The sequence below is a fragment of the Parasteatoda tepidariorum genome, chromosome 1, assembly GCF_982258835.1.
Source record: "Parasteatoda tepidariorum strain Cologne lab strain chromosome 1, Ptep-v5.0, whole genome shotgun sequence".
NCBI classification, from domain to species: Eukaryota; Metazoa; Arthropoda; class Arachnida; order Araneae; family Theridiidae; genus Parasteatoda; species Parasteatoda tepidariorum.
The window spans coordinates 122,932,904-122,958,326 of record NC_141755.1 but is presented as its reverse complement, the minus strand read 5'-3'; the positions used below and the strand labels follow the sequence as shown (position 1 = coordinate 122,958,326).

At 28.1% G+C, this 25,423-nt stretch overlaps 1 pseudogene across 1 annotated transcript in view; it reads left to right on the top strand.

Moving 5' to 3' along the window:
• Positions 1–4,109: 4,109 nt before the first annotated feature.
• LOC147816860 (uncharacterized) overlaps positions 4,110–25,423 on the top strand; it is a 56,592-nt pseudogene continuing 35,278 nt past the window's right edge. Inside the window, exons 1-3 of the transcript XR_015433537.1 lie at positions 4,110–4,615; positions 5,641–5,745; positions 17,595–17,708. The product of XR_015433537.1 is annotated as an uncharacterized LOC147816860 (transcript). The remainder of the gene's footprint in view (positions 4,616–5,640; positions 5,746–17,594; positions 17,709–25,423) is intronic.

The window sequence follows — 25,423 nt, the reverse complement described above, 5'->3', positions numbered from 1 at the left end:
AAAGTGTTTTATATTTGAAAAGAATTATTTTTCTTTGTTAAAGAGCGAATAATGGCAGAAAAAAAAAAAAGTCGCATCAGGAGGCACGCACACATCACACCCCGTTACTCGCTATAATATTAACCTATAAATTTCAAACTCGGCCTGAAATTAGAGTCTAATGTAACAAACAATTGTACGAAAGGAATTTTTTATAGACTAATTAGTGGACCCACAATGTTCCAAAATATGTTTTGTTGACTAACATGGAATAGGTGCTTTAAGCTAAATATACGTGGAGCTGGTATGAGAATTGGGTGCGGTTGGTAGCGCTGTGCGCAAGGGTGATTTGTGGTCCCGGAAGTCCTGGGTTCGATACCCTGCAAGGGTCGCCTTTAAATTTTTTTTATTTATTTTACATTATGTTTTTTAATCTACTTTTCGACAATTTAGCGTGAATGAAGTGTTCTGTATATAGAAATAACTATTTTTCCTTCATGAAATATCGAATAATAGCTAATAAACTGATAAATTTTGATTATTTTTTATTTATTTTATTTAATGTTATTTTTTTAACTTCTTTCTCAATATTTTTAAGAGAATAAAGTGTTTTATATATGAAAAGAATTATTTTTCTTTGTTAAAGAGCGAATAATGGCTGAAAAAAGGACAAAAGTCGTATCAGGAGGCACGCACACGTCACACCCCGTTACTCCCTTTAATATTAACCTATAAATTTCAAACTCGGCCTGAAATTAGAGTCTAATGTAACAAACAAGTGAACCGAAGGAATTTTTTATAGACTAATTAGTGGACCCACAATGTTCCAAAATAAGTTTTGTTGATTATCCGGGAGGAGATGCTTTAAGCTAAATATACGTGGAGCTGGTATGTGAATCGTGGTGCAGTTGGTAGCGCTGTGCGCAAGGGTGATTTGTGGTCCCGGAAGTCCTGGCATCGATACCCTGCAAGGGTCGCCTTTAAATTTTTTTTATTTATTTTACATTATGTTTTTTAATCTACTTTTCGACAATTTAGCGTGAATGAAGTGTTCTGTATATAGAAATAACTATTTTTCCTTCATGAAATATCGAATAATAGCTAATAAACTGATAAATTTTGATTATTTTTTATTTATTTAATTATTTTATTTAATGTTATTTTTTTAACTTCTTTCTCAATATTTTTAAGAGAATAAAGTGTTTTATGTATGAAAAGAATTATTTTTCTTTGTTAAAGAGCGAATAATGGCTGAAAAAAGGACAAAAGTCGTATCAGGAGGCACGCATACGTCACACCCCGTTACTCCCTTTAATATTAAATTATAAATTTCAAACTCGGCCTGAAATTAGAGTCTAATGTAACAAACAAGTGAACCGAAGGAATTTTTTATAGACTAATTAGTGGACCCACAATGTTCCAAAATAAGTTTTGTTGATTATCCGGGAGGAGATGCTTTAAGCTAAATATACGTGGAGCTGGTATGTGAATCGTGGTGCAGTTGGTAGCGCTGTGCGCAAGGGTGATTTGTAGTCCCGGAAGTCCTGGGTTCGATACCCTGCAAGGGTCGACTTCAAATTTTTTTTATTAATTTTATATTATGTTTTTTAATCTACTTTTCGACAATTTAGCGTGAATGAAGTGTTCTGTATTTAGAAATAACTATTTTTCCTTCATGAAATATCGAATAATAGCTAATAAACTGATAAATTTTGATTATTTTTTATTTATTTAATTATTTTATTTAATGTTATTTTTTTAACTTCCTTCTCAATATTTTTAAGAGAATAAAGTGTTTTATATATGAAAAGAATTATTTTTCTTTGTTAAAGAGCGAATAATGGTTGAAAAAAAGACAAAAGTCGCATCAGGAGGCACGCAAACATCACACCCCGTTACTCGCTATAATATTAACCTATAAATTTCAAACTCGGCCTGAAATTTGAGTCTAATGTAACAAACAATTGTATTGAAGGAATTGTTTATAGACTAATTAGTGGGCCCACAATGTTCCAAAATATTATTTGTTGATTAACCGTGAGGAGGTGCTTAAAGCTAAATATACGCGGAGCAGGTATGTGAATCGTGGTGCAGTTGGTAGCGCTGTGAGCAAGGATGATTTGTAGTCCCGGAAGTCCTGGGTTCGATACCCTGCAAGGGTCGCCTTTAAATTTTTTTTATTTAATTTATATTATGTTTTTTAATCTACTTTTCGACAATTTAGCGTGAATGAAGTGTTCTGTATATCGAAATAACTATTTTTCCTTCATGAAATATCGAATAATAGCTAATAAGCCGATAAATTTTGATTATTTTTTATTTATTTATTTATTTTATTTAATGTTATTTTTTTAACTTCTTTCTCAATATTTTTAAGTGAATAAAGTGTTTTAAATATGAAAATAATTATTTTTCTTTGTTAAAGAGAGAATAATGGCTGAAAAAAGGACAAAAGTCGTATCAGGAGGCACGCACACGTCACACCCCGTTACTCCCTTTAATATTAACCTATAAATTTCAAACTCGGCCTGAAATTAGAGTCTAATGTAACAAACAATTGAACCGAAGGAATTTTTTATAGACTAATTAGTGGACCCACAATGTTCCAAAATAAGTTTTGTTGATTTTCCGGGAGGAGGTGCTTTAAGCTAAATATACGTGTAGCAGGTATGTGAATCGTGGTGCAGTTGGTAGCGCTGTGCGCAAGGATGATTTGTAGTCACAGAAGTCCTAGGTTCGATACCCTGCAAGGGTCGACTTCAAATTTTTTTTATTTATTTTATATTATGTTTTTTAATATACTTTTCGACAATTTAGTGTGAATGAAGTGTTCTGTATTTAGAAATAACTATTTTTCCAGTATGAAATTGCGAATAATAGCTAATAAACAGATAAATTTTGATTATTTTTTATTTAGTTATTTATTTTATTTAATGTTATTTTTTTAATTTCCTTCTCAATATTTTTAAGAGAATAAAGAGTTTTATATATGAAGAGAATTATTTTTCTTTGTTAAAGAGCGAATAATGGCTGAAAAAAAACAAAAGTCGCATCAGGAGGCACGCACACATCACACCCCGTTACTCGCTATAATATTAACCTATAAATTTCAAACTCGGCCTGAAATTTGAGTCTAATGTAACAAACAATTGTATTGAAGGAACTGTTTATAGACTAATTAGTGGACCCACAATGTTCCAAAATATTATTTGTTGATTAACCGTGAGGAGGTGCTTAAAGCTAAATATACGCGGAGCAGGTAAGTGAATCGTGGTGCAGTTGGTAGCGCTGTGAGCAAGGATGATTTGTAGTCCCGGAAGTCCTGGGTTCGATACCCTGCAAGGGTCGCCTTTAAATTTTTTTTATTTAATTTATATTATGTTTTTTAATCTACTTTTCGACAATTTAGCGTGAATGAAGTGTTCTGTATATCGAAATAACTATTTTTCCTTCATGAAATATCGAATAATAGCTAATAAGCAGATAAATTTTGATTATTTTTCATTTATTTATTTATTTTATTTAATGTTATTTTTTTAACTTCTTTCTCAATATTTTTAAGTGAATAAAGTGTTTTAAATATGAAAAAAATTATTTTTCTTTGTTAAAGAGAGAATAATGGCTGAAAAAAGGACAAAAGTCGTATCAGGAGGCACGCACACGTCACACCCCGTTACTCCCTTTAATATTAACCTATAAATTTCAAACTCGGCCTGAAATTAGAGTCTAATGTAACAAACAATTGAATCGAAGGAATTTTTTATAGACTAATTAGTGGACCCACAATGTTCCAAAATAAGTTTTGTTGATTATCCGGGAGGAGGTGCTTTAAGGTAAATATACGTGTAGCAGGTATGTGAATCGTGGTGCAGTTGGTAGCGCTGTGCACAAGGATGATTTGTAGTCATGGAAGTCCTGGGTTCGATACCCAGCAAGGGTCGACGTTAAATTTTTTTATTTATTTTATATTATGTTTTTTAATATACTTTTCCCAGACCAGGGATGTTTCCCAGACCGTCACCAATAGCCCATTGTGCAGCTCTACTGCGACGTAAATGCGACTACACCCAAAAAATCTAAAAACGTCATAGAAAGCAAGTAAGCTAAAAGCGTGAAAATATTATCGCACAATCTTTCGAAATTAATTTAAAGCCAACAATTTTTTTTTTATTTGTAGCATTTGAATTTGCTTTTAGCATTGGTTGATAAAATTACCAAAAGAGTATTTTTAAATCAAAAATTTGTCTAAAATTAAAAAAGGTTTTTAAAACTTAACTAAATTGTGATAGCTCTGCTGATGTTACCCGTGTTAAAGTTCTTGTGCTTGTCCTGCTGGATGTTTCTTGTGACTGCATTGTTGATCATGAATTTTTAATGCGCTAATGAATTTAATTTATGTGAATGTTCGTGAAATTATGTAAACATGTCATTTAAGCCCTGCAAAAAATTAGTTTTTAAGTAAAAGTGCTATTTTATATTTTATCATTTCGGTTGTTTCAAGTAGCAGTTTAAATTATGCAGGGATATATTCGTAATCTGACCTGTGAAGCCAAGACCCAGGTTATCCAGGAAATACATCCAGAAATAAAAGTATATGCTGGGATGGGGCGTATATGGATATCATCAGATCGAAATAGTATTTCTATTTTTTCTTTATTTAGGTCGATAGTATTTTTAAGCTAGTTTTAGTTTAAATTTATTATAACTGCTTTCTTTTATTTTGAAGTTTTATTTGGGGGTAAATTACCGAATTGTGTAGGATATTATAAATGGTGTAAACCTATTTAGTGTGATCTTGGCAAACAATAATATACAATAATATAATACCTTAATTCTGGTGGCCAAGGGTGTGATAAATATGTATTATATTCTGTAACGATGTAAACAAGAAATTTACTCAATCCGGAAAGATAACAAAACTCAAATAATTCATTTGCTAATTTAAGACAGTGCTAAACATTCAAGGAACTAGCTCATTTGTTTATTTTTTTTTCTTGATAAATTTGTGTGTATTCTGTAATACTTAGCTTTGTTAATCTGAAATGTTCTGATGTTTTTAAACATTATTATTTCTCAGAATTCCAATTGCTATTTTTAATTGAAAGATAATCTATATTTCATTGTTCTGTAACTTTTATATTAAGATACTAAGAAAATGTTCATTCTAGACCTTAAAAAGGGCAGGGCACAAGAAGCTGGAAAGAGCCCCTAAAAAAGGGCTCACATCTTAAAAAAGAGCATTATTTAAAAATATTTACTTTATTTTTAGGACACCCAAAATATAAAACGTTTTTAATTTTATCACTAAAAAATTTTTTTGTTGTTGAGGTAATTAGTGTAAAATAATTCCTTTAATTCAATTGGTACATTCTATATGTTGATTTTAAAGTGAGCGTAATTATGAAATTTTAAAGCGCATGATAAAATATCTATATGGTTCGAGAGTTGGTGCGAAATTTACATTTTTGTGAAATCCTAATATTGTTTTTCTTTTCATGTTGCTTATTTATACACTATTATACTATGCTTATTTATACACTTAATTTAAAATATATTTTTCCTTCCTATCTAGATGATGAAAATCAGATTTTTTTTCTTTTCATGTTTATAATTATGCTTATTCATGCATTCAATTGAAAATATTTCTTCTTTCTTATCTAGAAGATGAAAATGTTGGACATCCTTTTTGGAAGATTGTAAGCATGAAAAAAATTGATGGTGGTATCCTTGGTTGTCAAAAACAAGAAGCTATCAGCTGATATAATGGTTAGTCAGTAATTAACAATAAATTTAATTTTTACATTCATTTTGGTGTACTTACCCATTGCAAGAGTAAATACCCTACCCACTGGGTATTTACCTGACCCTCATTTATAGTTGCAATCTCAATAAATCGAACCTCATCTTAACTATAAGATTTTTTGTTGAAGATTTTTCTTTCAAAGTTTTTACTACAAAATCAAAAGATTTACCCATTGTTATAAATTTAAGAAAAATTTATTAGTTACAAATTTTATGAATAAAAAACTATAAATTAGTTAATTTGAAAGAAATAATGTAATTTTTTTTTACTGAAACGAGACAAATTTTTTTTTTTTGGTGTTTTCTTTCTTTTTTGAATTTATTTGAGACATTATTTTATTTCGTATAAAAAAATTTTTAGGTCCTTATTTTTAAGTACTAGTTCCCTAAACACTCATTATTATAGTTCAAATTTACTTACTACCCTGTCATTAAGGTTGGTAAATTTAAGCAAGGAAAAATTAAAAATATTATTACAATCAAACGAATCACTATAAAGGAAACTTGGACTGAAGACATTAAAACACATTCGATTGCTGGAGCTAGAGAAAAAAAGATTTAACGTTATGAAAAAAACAATTCGATTATTATTTCTGCTAGCAATCATACAGATCTTTTTGTACATCTTTAAGCATAATTTAAGAGTGCTTTTTCTTTCCTTTTTCCTTAAATATTAAGTTGAAATTCCTAATGTGTACTTTTTAGCGTTATGTTTGGCAAGTGTTATAAAATGGCAAATTCAGAAAAAATGTGATACCACTTTTAATTGTGTAAGAATACTATTTTTAAATCCTTATTTTCATATAAAAATGTTTTGTCATGGAAAATTTCTTCATAAGAAACATTATTTTTATAAGGATAGGCTAAGTAAAATCCAAATTGGAGTAAAGGTGTAGAAAAATACATAAAGGTGTACAAACTAGAGTATATTGTGAATGTACTAAAATAGTGTCTTATGGCTGTTAGGATGCAAGGTATGTTATTTTTAAAAGTTAAACCCTATTCTAAATTTATAAATTTCACAATTGTTTCAAATAAATTTCAAAGGACAACATCAGGCAAGACTTATAGCTAGCTTACATTGCAGTATTTATGATCAGTATAAGAAAAAATGTACCCTAAGCATTAACATTTTTTTTCTATTCATTATTTTTGAAATAACTTGCGAATAATTACTTTTTCTATTATGAGACAATATCTATAGTAACTGAAAGCAAGTAAATAAATATACTGACATTATTCGCATGATTTTGAAATTTTATGTAATTTTTTTATTTCAATAGAATGAAATACATAAGATGACTATACTCTTATGTTTTACTCGACATAAAATAATGTAATTTTTCGGTATTTCTCGGTGAAGTTATTTTTTTTAAAAAAAAGTTAAATATTTGTACCAGATTCTTGCTCTTTTTCTGATTTTCTGAAGTCATTTTTTAAATTTTAATAATTTTTTTTTCCTAGATGGGGAGAATGCTTTGAAAAAACTACTCACAAGAATTTACAGTAGGTAGTTAAAGGTATTTACATAGGAAAACATTTACATAATTGAAAAATAACTTAAGCCAATAATTCTTTCGTGTGTGTATTTATAACAACTACTGAAATCAAACTTTAAATTTTTTAATTGATAAAGAACGAGTTCATGTGCCAACAATATGAATTTTTAACATGTGGGTAATTTATTTTTGTAACATAATAGACCTGCTAAATGTAACTAAGGTGCTGGTTTTCAGTTTTGCTATCTAAATTCATTAATTTAATATTACCTTCATTACTACTTACCTTTAACTACCTTAAATAGCCTTTTATATATTTAACATTCTATTATGTAAACACTTTTTGAATGGTATAGTTACATATTGATCAATTATTTTGTTAAAAGTTTAAAATCATCCTATCATTAATTTTACTTAGTGTTAAATTCTTCTAGTCTATTTCTTATAAATGGAATATGAAAAATACTATGAGCATTGTTGTAAGTAGGGTGTCAGCTTTGTGAAATGCATATATATCAACAATCTTAATTTAATAGAATATAAAGTCATATCTGTAAAATAGGTGATAAATACATTATTTAAATATTATATTTTCTTCTATAACACAACAATTAAAATGTATAGTTAGTTACTAAATTTGCCGCAGATATAACAGTCTTAACTTTTTTTTATGTGTATTTTTTCAATCCTTTTTTTCATTCAATTATTTTTTCTTTTTCTTCTTTTTTACTATCCCATGCTTTTAGATTTTGTATTTTGAGAAATACCCTGGGTATTTACCCAGGTGAATACTTGAAATTCATAAGTGCCTGGGTATTTATGAATTTTATTGAAAATTCTATTATCATGTTCTTTTGGGTGTTAAAAAATTATATATATATTTAAGGTACAATTAAGTTCTACTGACATTGTTTGAAGTTAATTAGTTCTTAACTAAGAAAAAAATTCCTTCATAAATTATTGGAATCATTGTATTTTAGTTTTTATTTGAGAATGACTATGGTTTAATCATCCTGAAGTTCACAGTTTGATTCATAATTCCCAATGTTTCTCAGCTCAGAAATATATATTTAAAATATAAAGGAACGCTTAAGGAAAACTCAACATACATATATTTACATACTGATATAAATATATATCACATAACACCACCTAAAAAGTGCATCCACCACCCTCCAAAATATTCCTTGTCCATCCCTGACTTCCATCATTCTATAAACAAACATTGAAGAAAAACTTATCTTTAAAAACTCATTCAATTTTTAATATTGTCCATTACAATGTGTATTTTTATTACAAATCACAAAAGAGTTTAATTTAAAGACATATTTAAATAAAAATTTAATGTTGTAAATTTAATTAAAAACTCAGAACAATATTAATAATCAATATTTCACATAAAACTGAAAATTAAATACAAGATCTTAATAAATTTAACTCAGTCAAATTTGTCAACCTCTTGTTTAATTGTCTAAATTATCTTGTATTTTAAAGATTTGTTTTCCTCATACTTGACAAAATAATTCACTAATATAAAAATTTAATTGTTCACTTTAATATTTTTTGAAAAAATGATTTTTTTTTAAAAAATTTCATTAAAATATCAACTGATTTTAAAATTACATTAAAAAAAGCATTTATTTTAAATAAAATAGTTATATTGTTTTTGTTTTTTTTTTACAAAAACTTACAAAAGAAATTTCCAGTTTTAGTTTAGTCATTTAATATAAATATTAAATTTATAGAATTAATAGAAATGAACACAGTTAAGAAATTTTAAACTCATCCCTTATGCATATAAATTTCTTCTATTTTATCCAGTTAATGCCATTGTCTTCGAAAAAAATGATTTTTTCATGAAAAGCGCTCAATTTTCACGTAAATCACTTAACATAAAGTCTACTTTGTGATACTGCACAATACCTTTTAACATTGCTTTTTATTGTGACAATTTAGCTCCTCTGCTTGGTATTTATAGTTTTTTGAAATATTTTTCCTGGAATTGATATTCTTTAGTGTTCATTTTTTGAAATTAAAAATGTTATGTTATTGCCAGAACTATAAGCAAGGCAAATGATGGTTATATATTTTAAAAATGACGAAAAGTTATAAAAGCCTTGATTTAGGGTACTACCCCCAAGGCAGAGGTAAATACCCATATATAAATACCATACTTACTGGGTATTTATATGACCACATCTATACCCATGCAGTGTTTGGCTAAATTTGAATTGATAAAACTCTTAATAAATATAAAGTAATGACTATAAAATATGTAAAATTGTAATTGCTGCAATTTTTGTAGTCTTTATCAAATTTTCTTATTTATTTCCTTCTCAGTGACGATACATATTATATAAAAAACTATTTTAAGTTTGAAATTTTTTTTTGTTTATAAAAATAAATAATTATGATAAAGTTTGCATAAAACACTGAAAAGTTAAAAATTTTATACCTTATTATTTTGAACTTTTTTTAAAAAAATTTTCATGCAACAAATTTGTCCTAAAAAATTTTAAGCAGAGGAGCTTTTTTTAGAGGAAAGAAGAGGAATTAGGTGATTGAATGTGCCTAAAAGTTTAGCTTTTAGGCTCATTCAATGACCTAATTATTCTTTAGTTTAATGAGAGCAATCACAAATTTATCTTTAAAATGATAAAAATAGAAAGTTAGAGCAAGGTTTATGTGTCATGTAAACTAAAAAAGTAAATTAATGTTATTAGTTTTACCCAGGCTATTTTCTCTTTGCTTAATCAGATGAAAGTATACTGCAAAATAAAAATACCTTTTTTGGTACAATATAGATTTTAAAAATAATTGATTATTCTAAAATTCTCAATAATTCCCATTAAACTTTGTTCAGCAGTTTAAGCTTCTAAAAATGTTTTGAAGAACCTAATTTTATTATTGATTTTCTGAAAAATGTATTTTCTCCTACAGAATTTAAAAGAATAAGTTTTATTTGGATAACGAAATAGCAGGGTCTAATACTAATTCTTATTATCGGCATTGCAACAGATTTGTGTCTTAAAATATTTGTACAAATATTTTAAAAGCAAAATACGCAAATACAAAATTGAAAAAGTCATTATAATGATCTATTATATAGCTATTATAAAATTATAAAGTTTCTAAAAAACCTCAAAATTTAGATTTTTTGTCTTCTATATTTTTATATATTTCTTTTTATTCTTCTCAACAAAATCCTTCTTAAATTAAATCAATTTCTTATTTAATAACAAATCCTTTTAGTTAGTTTACTTTGACTTATATAGTGACTTATTCATTTGAATTTTGTTTATTAATATGAATTTGAAACAAATGAGATTTTTTAAAAAAAAGAATCACTTCTGACTCGTGTCTATATAAATAGGAAATATATTGTATTACAGAGTTCTCCCTACGAATAAAATAGGGTTGGGCGCTTCCTCTCTGAAAAAAGCTTTTTGAGTCTTGAAAGGAACTCACATTAAAAATTAAAACTGGTAATATTATGTTATAAGTGAATTTTATCCATGACAATTTTTAAATTACCTCATACTATCATAAATTGTCTCATACTATCTTATAAGTATATTTCAAAGGTAATTCTCTCTCATTATCAAAATCTGAGAAGAGATTGTTGTTAATGAAAATAATTAAAGGTATGCTAACAAACAAACTCTGTGCATATTTTTTTTTCAATTAAAAGTAAACTAACAAAAAATGATTAATTGATAAACAGCTTGAGAGCGTTTTTTAATAATTTTAACTAAAAATTATAAGAAAATAAACTTTAAAATGTGCATTTTTTGAAAAAAAATATTTAGAAATTAGTTTTAAAATTACTTAAAAAAAATTATTAATATGCTCCTCCCCGACCTCCCCCTAAAAAGATACTTCTATTATAGAATGTTAACCAGTTGAGAATAGTCCAAACAAAGTAAATGTTTGTAAAAGTAATCTGAATTTAACCTATAAACACATAATTTTACCAATGTGTAATTGTTATTTAAGCAATGAATTAATTTTTTTCAAAATGGAATCTGAATAAAAAGGCAATATTTTTAAAAGAGAGTGTCTTATTTTTATAAAAAGCGCAAAGAGCATTTATTGGGGTCAAAGGGCAAGCTGAAAGGGTTGCCCTTCACAAAAGGGTTAAGGAGAACACTGGTATTAAAATATACTGTTAATGAATTTCTTATAACAAAATAACTAAATGTTGCATTTTTAGAATGTTTTTCAATCCCCTTGAAAAATTATAATTATTGGAGATAAGATTTTGTTTTTTTCCGATCAATAATATAAAAAATGTTGTTTAGTGTGTCTTAAGGAGAATTCTCAAGCTCTTCCAACACTTATCAGGGGTCTGTCTAGGTTTTTCTGAGAGGTACCTATTTTGTGAAAATTTAGACATAATTTGTGAAAAATTAAAAATTATATTAAAAAATCAACATAAAAATATGGTAAAAATATGAATTTATCGTGTCTTAAGGGATACAATAATAAAATTTTAAGAAAAGTATTTTGTGAAACTTCCGTTTTTCCTAAAGTTGAATTTGTGAAACTACCGTTTTTCCTAAAATTGAATTTGTGAAGGTACCGCTAAACGGTAGTAAATTCGGCCTGGACAGACCCCTGCTTATGTATCTTTGAATTATTAGGTATGCTCTATCATTAATATTGTTAAAAGTATCATTGTTGTATTAATTTTAAAAGAAAAGTTTTAAATTACCTTTTTTCAAACTTGTGAAGTTTCTAATAGTGTTCTAACAGCTGAACCTTGATTATTTCCATTCTATTTATCCTTTTACTGTTATTTCCAAAGAGTGAATGTAAGCAATTGATAACTGTTTTTCCAAGTTTATAGCTTCTTGGTAAAGCTCAACATTATTTAATAATTTCGACCAATTTTTTAAAAATCCATTTTGATGTTCATTTGATCCTTTTACTGTTACATTATTTGGGCAAATTATTAATGGTTGTCCCTACCATTATCGCATTATCATTACTTTAAATTAGAAGTCATTCAAATATTATATAAGCATAGTTTTGGCAATTTCAAATACCTCCCTTATCAGCAAAATTAAACAAATTTCAAACCTTATTCCATGTGTCAGGATATTGCATCACCTTCTGGTTTTTACTTTCTTTTCAGTACTAATTTAATTTAAGGATAAAATTCTAATAAAAGATATTAACTTTATGTTAAACAACTATTGTATACAACTAATAAAAGCTAATATAAAAACACTCCCTTTTCTTTCGTCGTTTTTTTTTTACTTTAAAAATAGTTCAAGGTCAGTTAAATGGGAGTCTGTTTTAAATTTGGAAAAAGACCCTTATCCTTATCTACCCCTCTCCTGTGATTGGATATCAAAATAAAAGTAGGATGTGGGAAAATCAACAGGGAAAAGGAAATCTTCAACGAAACCATGTCTAATATTAGTCTTATTTTAACCATGCATGGCATGCACTATTTTTAATGTGTGCAACTTTTTATTTATTTGCTTACGTGTGAAAAGGGAAGTTTTATTCTGATTCAAAAATCTGGTAATTTCTGATGTATTTAATTAATTTTTTTATTTATTATTTTTTTTTATAACGGCAGGCACTGAACTTTCGTTCTTCGCCATAGAAGATGCCGGAAATGTTGCTCATTTATCATTACCCAGTGGGCACCTGTGAACCAAAGTCACGGAGGCGAGCAACGTTACCCACGCCACACTGCCACAAACCCGTTTATAGGGTGGGCCACATTCACTCATTCACACATCAGAAGACAACACAGAGAGAGAAACATCCATGCCCAGAGCGGGATTCGAACCCGCGGCCAATGGCTTCGTAGTCAGACACGCTAACCACTCGGCCACCTGGCCGGCGTATTTAATTTATATACTCATAATTATGAAATGGTAAAAAAATTTGCAATGTAGTTTTCAAAAAGCTCCAATGAGTAAATTCTTAAAGGTGAAAGAGGAATACATAATTTTCCCCTTTGACTTTTTCTTGTTGGATTATCTTCACTTTGATATTTGGAAAGCCAGAATTTTTTGCAGACAATTTTTGTTTCTGTACACGGCTTTAGTTACCAATCGATATGCAGTATTTTTTTCAAAGTTTAAATATAATCATTGCATTAACTTCATTTAACTTTTTTATCATTTTATGAATTTGGATTTAATATAAAGATTGAATATTAAGCGATTCTTCCTTTTCTTTGGGAATTAAGGTAGGAAATAAGTGGAATAAAAAATTAAAAAATTTTTTTAAATTTTATAGAATTTTTATTAATGTTTTTGTCATGATTAGCATTTTCTCGGTTTCTGTAAATATATAAAATATTGACAATGAAACTGCAAAATACATCTAATTGAAATGATTCATTCAGTTAAGTTGGGAGTTATTGCTTTGAGTTTAATTCACTTATAATTGAGACTGTTCATTCATAAATCTTTTATCTTCATAATTTCTTATATTCATAATTGATTGCTCAATTTGTATATAGTTTGTAAATTACTCCAATTTTCTTAAGTAATTTTATTTGACGAAAAATTGCATCATATTATAACTTCCGAATTCTTATTTTTTATGTATATATATTTTGCTTTAATTGTAAGTACTATTTTATATTTGATTGATAATTCATATTCTCTAATTCTTAAGATAGGATAAAAGTATAAAGCAAATAATTCAAAAATAATTTTACAACTATGGCACACAAAAATGCCTAATGTAAAAAGTTATATAGATTCAGGGGTCACATTCCCCCTAAAATTCATAAAATTCCTAAAACTATGTGCAAACCCTAAAATTCCTAAAAATCTGATAAAATTTTGTTGGTGTTCCTAAAAAATTAGAGTTATAGGCTGAATATAAATAAAAAAGCAATAATCTAAAATATAAGAATTTAACTACATTAATTAAAACTGTTTTAATTTTGCCACATGGGAATTCTGATCCTGAGAGAGGTTTTTCGATAAATAAAGCAATGCTTAATGTGAGTCACCATGAGAATACTATTATGTCTCTTAGACTAATCAAAGATACCATTCGAAATTATTAAGGAGTGTTGAAGATCACTACAACACTATTGAGGGCAGTAAAAGAATCTCACAAATCATATCAAGAATATATTAGAAAAATGATCATGATTAATTTGTTTTTCTCTAACTTCTAATATAAATTGCTGATTTGAAATCTAATAATATCACACAATAGTTTTTTTTAATAAAGTAAGGTAAAGGGTAATAATAAAGTTTTGATTAAGAAGGTAAAAATTAAATAAAAATCCAAGTTGGTGTCAATTTATTTTTTCTTTTGATTTATTCTCACTTTTGCCTGTTCCTGAATTATGCACTTAATTTCTGATAGGTAATATGTAAAGTTGAAATTTCATTTTTACACTTCAGAGATTTCGTTCTTGACTTAATAAATTTCAGAGCTTTATTTTATGACTTGCAATTATTTATGATATGTGTGGATGAATTGTAATAATCTTCTGTTATGTAATAAGCTACTGTGTGATCTGTTTTTTTTTATCCTAACAAAATCATATATTACCCCTAAAATTTACCTAAAATTTTTTGAAAAAAGTTCCTAAAATTACCCTAAAATTTTAAAAAACTTTGCTGCTACCCCTGTAGATTGTGCATGTTTTACAAGGAGATGCCCCAAGGGTAAAATATTACCCTTTAAAGTTTCAGTTCATTTACCTTTAAATTCAGAAAAACTTTGAAACTCACCTGCAGTTGTGGTGCAGCATTTAGACTTTCCATTTTCTGTTGAGAGGTTCGGATTTCGATGGAATATTTATTATCTTTAACTTTCTTTTCTAAAAATGAACTATTTAACATGTTTTATGCAATTTATAAATTATTTTAAAAACAAAAAATATCAGTACCTGTTTAATTTTATCTTATTAAAATATATGGATTAATTAAAAAATGTGTAATTCAAGTTAAAATTTTGTTGTTATTTTTTAAAATTACAAATTTAAGCTAAGAAATTTTGTAATTTAAAATTCGCATTGAAATGTTATAATTAGTTAAAAATTAATTCAAATACTTTGATTAAAAAATAAGAAAAATAAAACATTTATAAATTTTTGTCTTAAAAATTTAATTTTTTAAACAAATTAATTTTGATTAAAAAAATTATAATTTATAACTTGAATAAAACTTATTAAATAGTTATTAACCTTTTTAGATAAAGAAATTTGAATTGAACTCCTGACCTCACAGGTAGAAGGTGAACAGCCTAACTGTTACACCACGAAAGAAAAAAAATTTCAACTAAACCAATATTAGCTTAGTTTTAAAATAAACTAAAATACGCATTTGAAAATAATGAAGTTATATTTCTTGAAACTAATAAGAAATCAATTATAAATGATTAAATAAAAATAAATAAAAAAACTTATTTTAAGAAAAAGTTTTCAGCGATTTTTCAAAATTGCCTCATGCAATACCCACCATCTCCCTCCCCACAAACTGTGATGACATTTTCGACCAATAACTTGTCTTGGCTATTCTTAAATATTATCACACGTTTAATTTGTGCCCTATCTTAACCACATGCTCCTTAATTTAAGCTTAATTTTGTTTTAATAGGAATTTTCTATATGTGTTCCACCCTTGTTAGATACAAACTTGTGTGCATGCTATCGCTTGTGAGAACTGAACAACAATATTTGGGCATAAGCTTACTTTTCTGGGTTACACCAAAAATCGCAAATGAAATTGCAAGCATTCTCTAAAATGTTGAATCCTCTTTGAATAGAATTAAATTAATTTTGTTCAGTATATTATGAACTGATAACATATCTATAAGACTGCTTTAAAACTCTACTACGCTTTTTAGTTTGTCTCAGAAAGATATTTTTGAGCAATTATATAGTTTTTTTTTGCAAATTCAAGAATGGTATTTATTATAAGGATATTTTTTGTGCTGTCTAATTTAAACATTTTTAGATTTTGTCCGTTTTATTTTCTAAGTATTCCTTTTGTGTATGTGGATAAACAATTCAATACTGCTGTTTGCATTACTTTGTTGTTTTTGAAATTTTTTATTTTATACTTCAAGTAAACTTATTTAATTCTTGTACATTTCCATTATTTCACAATGATTTGTTTATAATAAATATTTCTATCAGGTGGAATATTTTTCTAACTTGTATCTAAAATTTAACAAGAGTTAACTTAGAAGTTGCAATTGCTAATGTGTCTTTTGAAGACTTTTATTTATCTTTCAGGTTTTGAAGTGGTTATTAACTTGTTATTTCTTAATTTAAAAGTTCATGTATTTCTCTTAATATGGTCACATACATTTTTCTTAATATGGTCATATATTTTTCTTAATATGGTTATTAAAAAAATCATATAGTATTTTGATGAATATAGAACCATAGTTTTTGATATATATAATTTTCACAAGATTCTTAAAATAAGATACTTAATGCATTGACCTCTAATAATGTTTTAAGATTTGCTATTCCTTTTTCTCTTCAATAAGAATTTCTCTTCACTTTTTATATTGACACTTTAATATATATATATATATATATATATATATATATATATATATATATATATATATATATATATATATATATATATATATATATATATATATATATATTTTTTTTTTTTTTTTTAACAACAAGTTGTAAAGTTTCACATTTATCAAAAGCTTCTTATTTTCTATGTTTGCAGTAAATTTTAGTTGAATTTTAAATAACTGGTAGATTCTTAAACTGATATTCAAAGAAACATTTGAAATATATTTTAAAATTTCTCTTAAATACTTTTTAGAGAGGGGTTTAAACACTGCTAACAGAGAGCTTGATGACATTTTTTAATTCTGTTACATTTGTTTGAATATTATAAATAGTATAAATATCAAAAATACATGTTACAAATTGAAAATTGTATGCAAGTTTCAATTAGAGTGCACAATTGTATACAGTTACATTAAATCATCTTTAATGCAAAGTACAATGCAGAAAACATTGCAAAAACAAATGTTACAAATAGTGTGGAATATTTTAATCAGCCTATGAGAAAGGGCTTAAATACTTAAGAAAAATTTAGCCTAAATTTTTTTTTACTGCTCTTTTTATTTTTTTAAATTCAGTTATATTTGTTTTCAAAATTTTTTTATACCTATTTGTAATGTTTTTCTGTATAATTTTTCTGTAATGTGCTTTTTACCAAATATAATGCTCCATCATAGTTTTGATGCTTGTGTATTATTTTCATGGTTTTAATTTGTTTTGATTTTTTGTATCTCTTTTATACTTATCAATCTTTATATCATAATATTAATTACTTGTAGGACTCATCTTCACAGTCCTGCTTCACCTATAATTAAATTGTTTTGTTGGAAAAAGATGATCAACTTGAGATTAATTATGAAACAGTCTGGGAGAGGATGAAGAATACCTCTACAGTAAGTTTTAAATAATATAAAACTTGTAAATTTCTTTATTACATATACAGATAACCAAAGTGTTGTCCAGACTTGGGTGACCTCCTTATCACAATATTCCCAAACTCCTTAGAAGTCCTTAAAAACTGCTTAATTATTATTTTGGGAAATAAGGGCTATTAAAAGTACTTAATTTTGGTACAAGGTTTTTAAAAATATTTAATTTTTCAGCATCACTATAGTTGATGGGAACAATTTTTTCAGTTCAATTTTTTAAAACAAAAAGTTGATCTTTTATCACCTAGAATTAGATTATGGTAGAGCATTTAAGAGAGACAAGAAAGGGTGTGTCTGAGGGGGGTAAGCATATTTCATTCATATACTGGTTCTTTCATTAATATATTCTGCATTTTGTCTAAAATCTGTCCCAAACCTTTTGTTATAAATGTCGATTAGAATAAAATTCTAACTTAGATTTTAATAATCATTTTATTGAGTTAACATTGCAACTTAAAATGTTTCTTCTTCTTTTAAAATTTCTAATTAACTTTTGGTAGTAAAATTAGTTCATGTTTTTCCTCAGATTGTTTAGTAATCCTATGTAAAGTTAATTCCTAATAACAGTTTTGGCTGAAAATAATTTTATGTAATCCTCATTATAAAAGTTGATGTACCATAAACATAATATGATAAGGTGATATTGCAGGATAAGAAAATGCCACTAATAATGAAGAATACTGTTTTGTTTTAAACTGTTAATTTGCAATAAAAATAAAATATCAAATCATAGTAATAGTAGAGAGTAATATTAAGAATGATAGAGGATAATAAAAAATATTGCAAGTAAATGTCTATAAATGATTAAAAATTAAATAATTTACCAGTATTTATTAATTAAGTAACCTTATCAATTTTCTGCCTAAGGAATGTGTTGATACCCTTAAAAAATGGTTTTAGAACCTTTTATTAATAAGTTTCACTGAAAAACATTGATTTGAAAATTATAAGTCTTCTGAACATAATTGTGTTTTTATTCTATAAAAATTTCATAAAAATATTTATTTCAGTAAATTTAAAAAAAAAAAGTTCAAACCAAATGAAAAAAAGTGAAGGATTTAAGGTGCTTAAATACCAGCATTGTCTGTTTTTACTTGAAAAAGGACTTAATTTGACATGACATGTTAAGAAAACTACTATCATGCATGACTCTAATTATACTTTTTAGTATTAATTCTTTTAATATTCATTTGAAACATTTTATTAATGGAAAAGAAAGAATTTTTTCGGCATAACTGAATATTTAGCGAGATTGGCCCACTACTACCGATTTTTTAGCTTTGTTTTGAAACTACGGTTTTAGGCCAAAATGTTCTGATTTTTCGACATTCTAGTGCCTTTTCACTCCTTATACCAATTTTCTTTCAACTCAGGGCAGGTCTAAAAACGAGAAGCAGGGCATGTGATTTTTCCGCAAGTATCACGGAATTGTTGAAAAATAGGAGCCAGCTTACTAAGTATAATATATTGAAGACATCTATTACTACTCAAAAATTCACTTCATGGAAAAGGTACAACTATATTTATTGAATATAAATCTTTAAATATAAAGTAAGAAAAACTACATTCAAATAAACTAAACATAACTCTTTAACATCACATAGCTCTTTCTAAACATAACATAAGAGAAGAAACATCCTCTAACCAAAGCAAAGATATAACTAACTAAAACAGAAACACCCACTTCCTTCTAGCTGAGATAACAGGAAGTGACCCAACTTCCCCTAGGAAGTGACCCAACTTACCACAGGAAGTGACACAGCCAAGAGGAAAATACTGTTTACATTTCTATTTGTTTACCTTTTCCCCAACATTCGGCCCCCTTTTCCTTTTGCTGTGCTAAAAAGTTACACTTATTTGTAACCTTGAGTTAAGTCCTTAAGTATATTTTATTACAGAAGGATCACATTCGTTCTTTAACCGCAGGCTTTGTTAACAAGTCTGCTGTATTGTTCAAAGTTCTAACATATCTTAATTCAAAGAATTTGTTATTCACATATTGTCTCACAAAATGGTAACGAACATCAATGTGTTTGCTACGAGAGTTCTCAACCTCAGATTTAGAAAAATCAATAGCAGCCCTGTTATCACAAAACAATTCACAGCTTGGTACATTCAATTTGAGTTTCTTATCAGTTAGCACATTTTTTAACCACACTAACTCCTTGGCTGACTCCGATAAAGAGATATACTCAGCCTCCATGGTAGAAATTGAAACACTTTTCTGTTTAAAGGTTTTCCACAAGATAGGGATATCACCTACATATACAATAGTTCCTCCTATTGACACTCTGTCATCTCTGTTTGATGCATGGTCTGCATCCGTGTAGCACTTTATTGACAAATCTAAGATTTTCGACAAATCAAGCATATTTTCTTTTGTATATTGCAGATACCCTAATAATTTCAGTAAAGCTTGCCAATGTTTGATACCAGGATTTTCTTGATACTGCGATAAAATATTAACAGCATAAGATATTTCAGGTCTTGTCCTACTTGCTATAAAGGACACACATCCAAGAACACTTCGGTATGGAATGTTTTCCATTTCTGCTTTCTCCATTTCTGTTTGTGGGCAATCCTGCATTGACAAATTTAATCCTTTAGCTATTGGCAATGAAACTATGGGTATGTTGTACCACTTGCTAAAATGCTTCACTGTATTCTCTATATATTCTTTCTGGTGGATTACTAAATGACCATTAATTTTCTCAAATTCTATACCTAAAAGTTTCCTTGTTTCTCCCAAAACCTTTAGTTCAAAATTTTGATTCAACTCTTTTAAAACTAGATCTATGTGCTTTTGACTTTTTCCCATTATCACAATATCATCTACATATAACAATAGCAACACATTATCTCCTGTGAATATTCCATTGCACCAATCTAATTTTTCAAGCTTTAATTCATATAACACACTAGTTACTTCAGTGTACCACTCACGTCCTGATTGATGTAATCCATATATTGCCTTTTTTAATCTACACACTTTTGATGGATCCACTACAAAACCTTCAGGTTGTGCCATATAAATTTCTTCTGTTAAGTCTGCATATAAATATGCACTTTTTACATCGACTTGACAGTGAACCCAGTTCATCAAACCTACAAAAATAGCAAAACATAGTCTTATGAGAGAAAAATTAACCACAGGACTATACACTTCGTAATAGTCAATACCCTGTTGTTGCTTAAATCCTTGTGCAACAAGTCTGGCTTTATGTCTCACAATTTTATTCGATTTATCGGTTTTTAGGTTGTACACCCATCTACTACCTATCACTTTAGTATCTTTCGGTTTCTCTACCAATGACCACACTTCTCTTTTCTTCATCATTTCAATTACCTCTTCCATTGCATTCTTCCATTTTTCACAATTTCTTGACTCAACTGCTTCTTTGTAGCTTTTTGGAATATTATACTCAATTAAATTTGCTTCATCTTCTTGTACTATGCTGACTTCATTTCTGGTTACTTTACCAGAATATTCATTCCTACCACTAAAATCAAATATATCTTTTTCAAATTTAATTCCATGACTATCGCAATATTTCTCAATGTCATTTGATGACCTAAATCGGTTTTTAGACCCTTCTATGAAATAATAAATATCATTTCTAGATCCATCTGATCGTTTAGTTGCTTTTCTTAACCAGTTTAAATCTGATACCTTCTTGATGCTTTCATGACTACAACTTGAGTCAAATTCTGGCCTATGAATAATATCTTCATCACTTGATTCTTCTTTTTCATTCCATTTTGTTCTTCTTGGTGGTTTTCTACTTGGGTCCAGGATGACTTCCACTGAAAATTCATTTTCATTGAATTTAACATTTTTTGTTTCTATCACTTTACGATCTTCAGGTAAGTAGATACGGTAACCCTTGGTTGAAAAAGCATAACCTAACATTATACCTTCTTTGGCACGCATTTGGAATTTATTTCTCTTTTGTTTCGGTACACCAACATAAGCCTTACATCCAAACACTTTAAAATACATTACTGGTGGTTTCTTTCCATACAACATCTCATACGGTGTTTTCTTTCCTTTTCTTGAAATTCTGTTCCACGTATGAACAAAACAACATACTGCTTCATCCCACCATTCTTCATTCATGTTACTATCCCTCAACATAGATTTAATGGCATCCAGAGCAGTTCTATTAAATCTTTCACATACACCATTTTCTTCTGGCGTATAGTAATTAGTTCGCTCAGCACAAATTCCATGCTCTTCTAAGTATTGTTCAAATTGGTTGTTGCAGAACTCACCGCCATTGTCACTCCTGATACACTTTAATTTTCTTTCAGTCAAGCGTTCCATCTTTGCATGATAATTCTTAAATTTCCTAAATGCTTCACTTTTATTCCTCATAAGGTATAAAACTACTGCACGACTGTAATCATCTATAATTGCCAAAAAATACCTATTTCCTTCTTTTGAAGTTTTCGGCATAGGACCACAGACATCCATATATACTACTTCAAGTGGTTGAGAAGTACGACTTGGAATTGATTTAAATGAGATTCTATTGGACTTGGCAAGGAGGCAAGTGTCACAATTTTCATCTGGTTTTTCTATATTAGGTAATCCCCTTACACTCTGGTTCTTGCTAGTTTCCTTAAGGTAGTCAAAATTAATATGACAATATCTCCTATGCCACAATGTAGCTATATCTGTTCCTGATTTACAAGTGCCAACATTAAATCCACTATTTTCAGCTTTTGGAGTTCCAGTTTTATATTTGTATGGCTTCAGGTAGTACAATCCGTCTTTTCTAGTGGCATAAAATAACTTCAACCAATCATTTGAATAAATCCATAATTTTCCCTTCGTTCCAACAAAATTAGCTCCTGCAGCTTCTAATCGTGAAATAGATATTAGGTTTCTTCGAATACTTGGGTTGTATAAAACATTTGTTAAAGTTATATTACTCATTTCTCCTCCTACTTTAACTGAAAATTCAACAGTTCCTTTTCCTAGTACCTTACTAGAAGTATCCCCAACAGCCAAAGCCATGCTTACATTATTTGTTTCTTCATAACTTGACATTAAAATTTTATTTTTACAGAAATGTGTAGTTGCAGCGGAATCCAAAACCCATATTTTATCATCATTTTCAATCATGGTTTCACCAACTTCCACAGAGTGTGTTGAATAAGTCTCAACTAAAGCAGCTGACTGATCATTGAAATTCCTTTTCTGTTTACCCCACTTTGACTTTACATTTCTGGCATATCTATCTCTACAATTTGCAACTAAATGTCCATACTTGTGGCAGTGATGACATGGACCAATGACTTTTCTATTAGTTTCTACAAATTTACTTTGAGATTTTTTTCTGTCTCCATATCTTTCTTCATCTTTACTTATAGAAGAAATGTTAAACGCACTAACCTCTGGATGAATATCAGCTTTCACTTGTGTAAGTCTGCTTTCTTCTCTTATCAGTTCTTCGGCAATTTTATCAATCGTAAAATCTTCATCCTTCCAACGATAAATTAACTGAACTATACCGGAGAACTCAGGTGGTAGATGCCTTATTGCTTGGAAGCCTTGAAACAACTGATTTAATTCATGACCTGCTTCACTAAGCTTCTTCACTGCTGTTTTAAGTCTAGCAATAAAAAGGCCTATACTTTCATTAGCTTGATACTTAATGCTAAAAAACTCATCAAGTAACTGAATGAGTCTGGCTCTTGTTTTTGGCTCAAAATGCTGAACCAATTTCTCCCAAGCCTTTTTACCATCTAAACAATCTTGAATAAGCGGTCTGAATTCTGGCTGAACTGCATAATACAATGTAGAAAATGATCTATCTCTTCTCAATTCAAATTCCTGTTTTTCTCTTCTTGTAGCTGAATCTTCCAACTCTTCTTCTTTTCCATCAATAAATTTCCAGCAGCCTTTATCTAATAACAAAATTTTAATGTCTGTTTTCCACCTGTCCCAATTATCATAACTTAATAAGTTAAAGCCTTCTGGTAGCAAAGCCATTCTCTATAAAAGTTCTTCAGAATATATTTCTAAATATCAATACAAATTGTTCACGGCCCCCTTCTAAAATGTCCTGGCCCATAACCAATGTTGAAAAATAGGAGCCAGCTTACTAAGTATAATATATTGAAGACTTCTATTACTACTCAAAAATTCACTTCATGGAAAAGGTATAACTATATTTATTGAATATAAATCTTTAAATATAAAGTAAGAAAAACTACATTCAAATAAACTAAACATAACTCTTTAACATCACATAGCTCTTTCTAAACATAACATAAGAGAAGAAACATCCTCTAACCAAAGCAAAGATATAACTAACTAAAACAGAAACACCCACTTCCTTCTAGCTGAGATAACAGGAAGTGACCCAACTTCCCCTAGGAAGTGACCCAACTTACCACAGGAAGTGACACAGCCAAGAGGAAAATACTGTTTACATTTCTATTTGTTTACCTTTTCCCCAACAGGAATTCTGTTAGACCATTGGTTAGCGCGCTTCGCGAATCAAAGTTTTATAATCCGACGAGATTTTGAAACTATTGCTAAATCACATTGACGAGACGTTTATGATTCTTCTGCCAATTTGATTCCTTTGATTTGGCTGATTTTCGCCATTCTGAATATTAGGAGCTCCATCGGAATCTGCTAATATCACGATTTTCATTCACACGATTTTAATATCAATCTTCAATTTTGATATTTAGCTAATTTAAAAGTTATGCGATGTGATTCATATTCTCGTGATTTAAAAGTTATGCATCATGATTCCTATTTACGCGATTTAAAAATTCAGTATTGTAATTTGTATTTTCGCTTTTTTAAAATCCAATTTCGCAATTCATATTCACTCAATTTTTAAAATCAAGTATTATGATTCATGTAAGAAGTAAGTTTTTTCTTGAATTACTTACTATAAACATGTGATATTCTTTATTAGTAAGTAATTTAATTAAAACTGTTTGCTCAAAAAATTATTTTCAGCATGAAACATTTATAAATTGATATTTTTATATCAATAGTTTAGTTTTTGATATTTTGTTTTCACTTTGTGTCATAATTTCCCATGATTAGCTTATCAAGCTTTGTGTTCCTCTTTTTGTTTTTAACAAGTAGGCAGCTATTTTCTAGAAACCACAATATAAAAACTTGTTGTCATAATTTTTTCTCAACTTTCTTTATTTTTTTAAATATATGAAAAGAAAATTGCAAATCTTGATTTCACCAATTAATTTTACAATTCAATTTCAATGAAATTATTAAAGATGGAATACTGATTAGTTTCATAGATATTGTTAACCGTTAACAGTCTGAAAATGTTTTTTTTTCCCTTCAAAAATCCGACTTAGGTTTGCAAAAATTACTCGGTCTCACTTTGACGAGCCCTGTTAGTAAATACAATTTTATCAGTACTTATATTATAATAAAGTTGCCTTTTATTGTTTTTTTTTATTGATTGATTTTCTTTTTCAAGAAAGGTCAATAATTGGCACTGTCACTGGTGGTATATATGCATATTCGATGATAAACAATCCTATTATTTTTAAAGTCCTTTATTTTTGCTTTCTTAAAAGAGTGGGAATCCTGTATTAAGTACATTTGAATATTTTTTTTAAAATTCATTCAATTACTTTTGTAAAATTGTACTACATTATTACATGCAAAAACTTTATATATT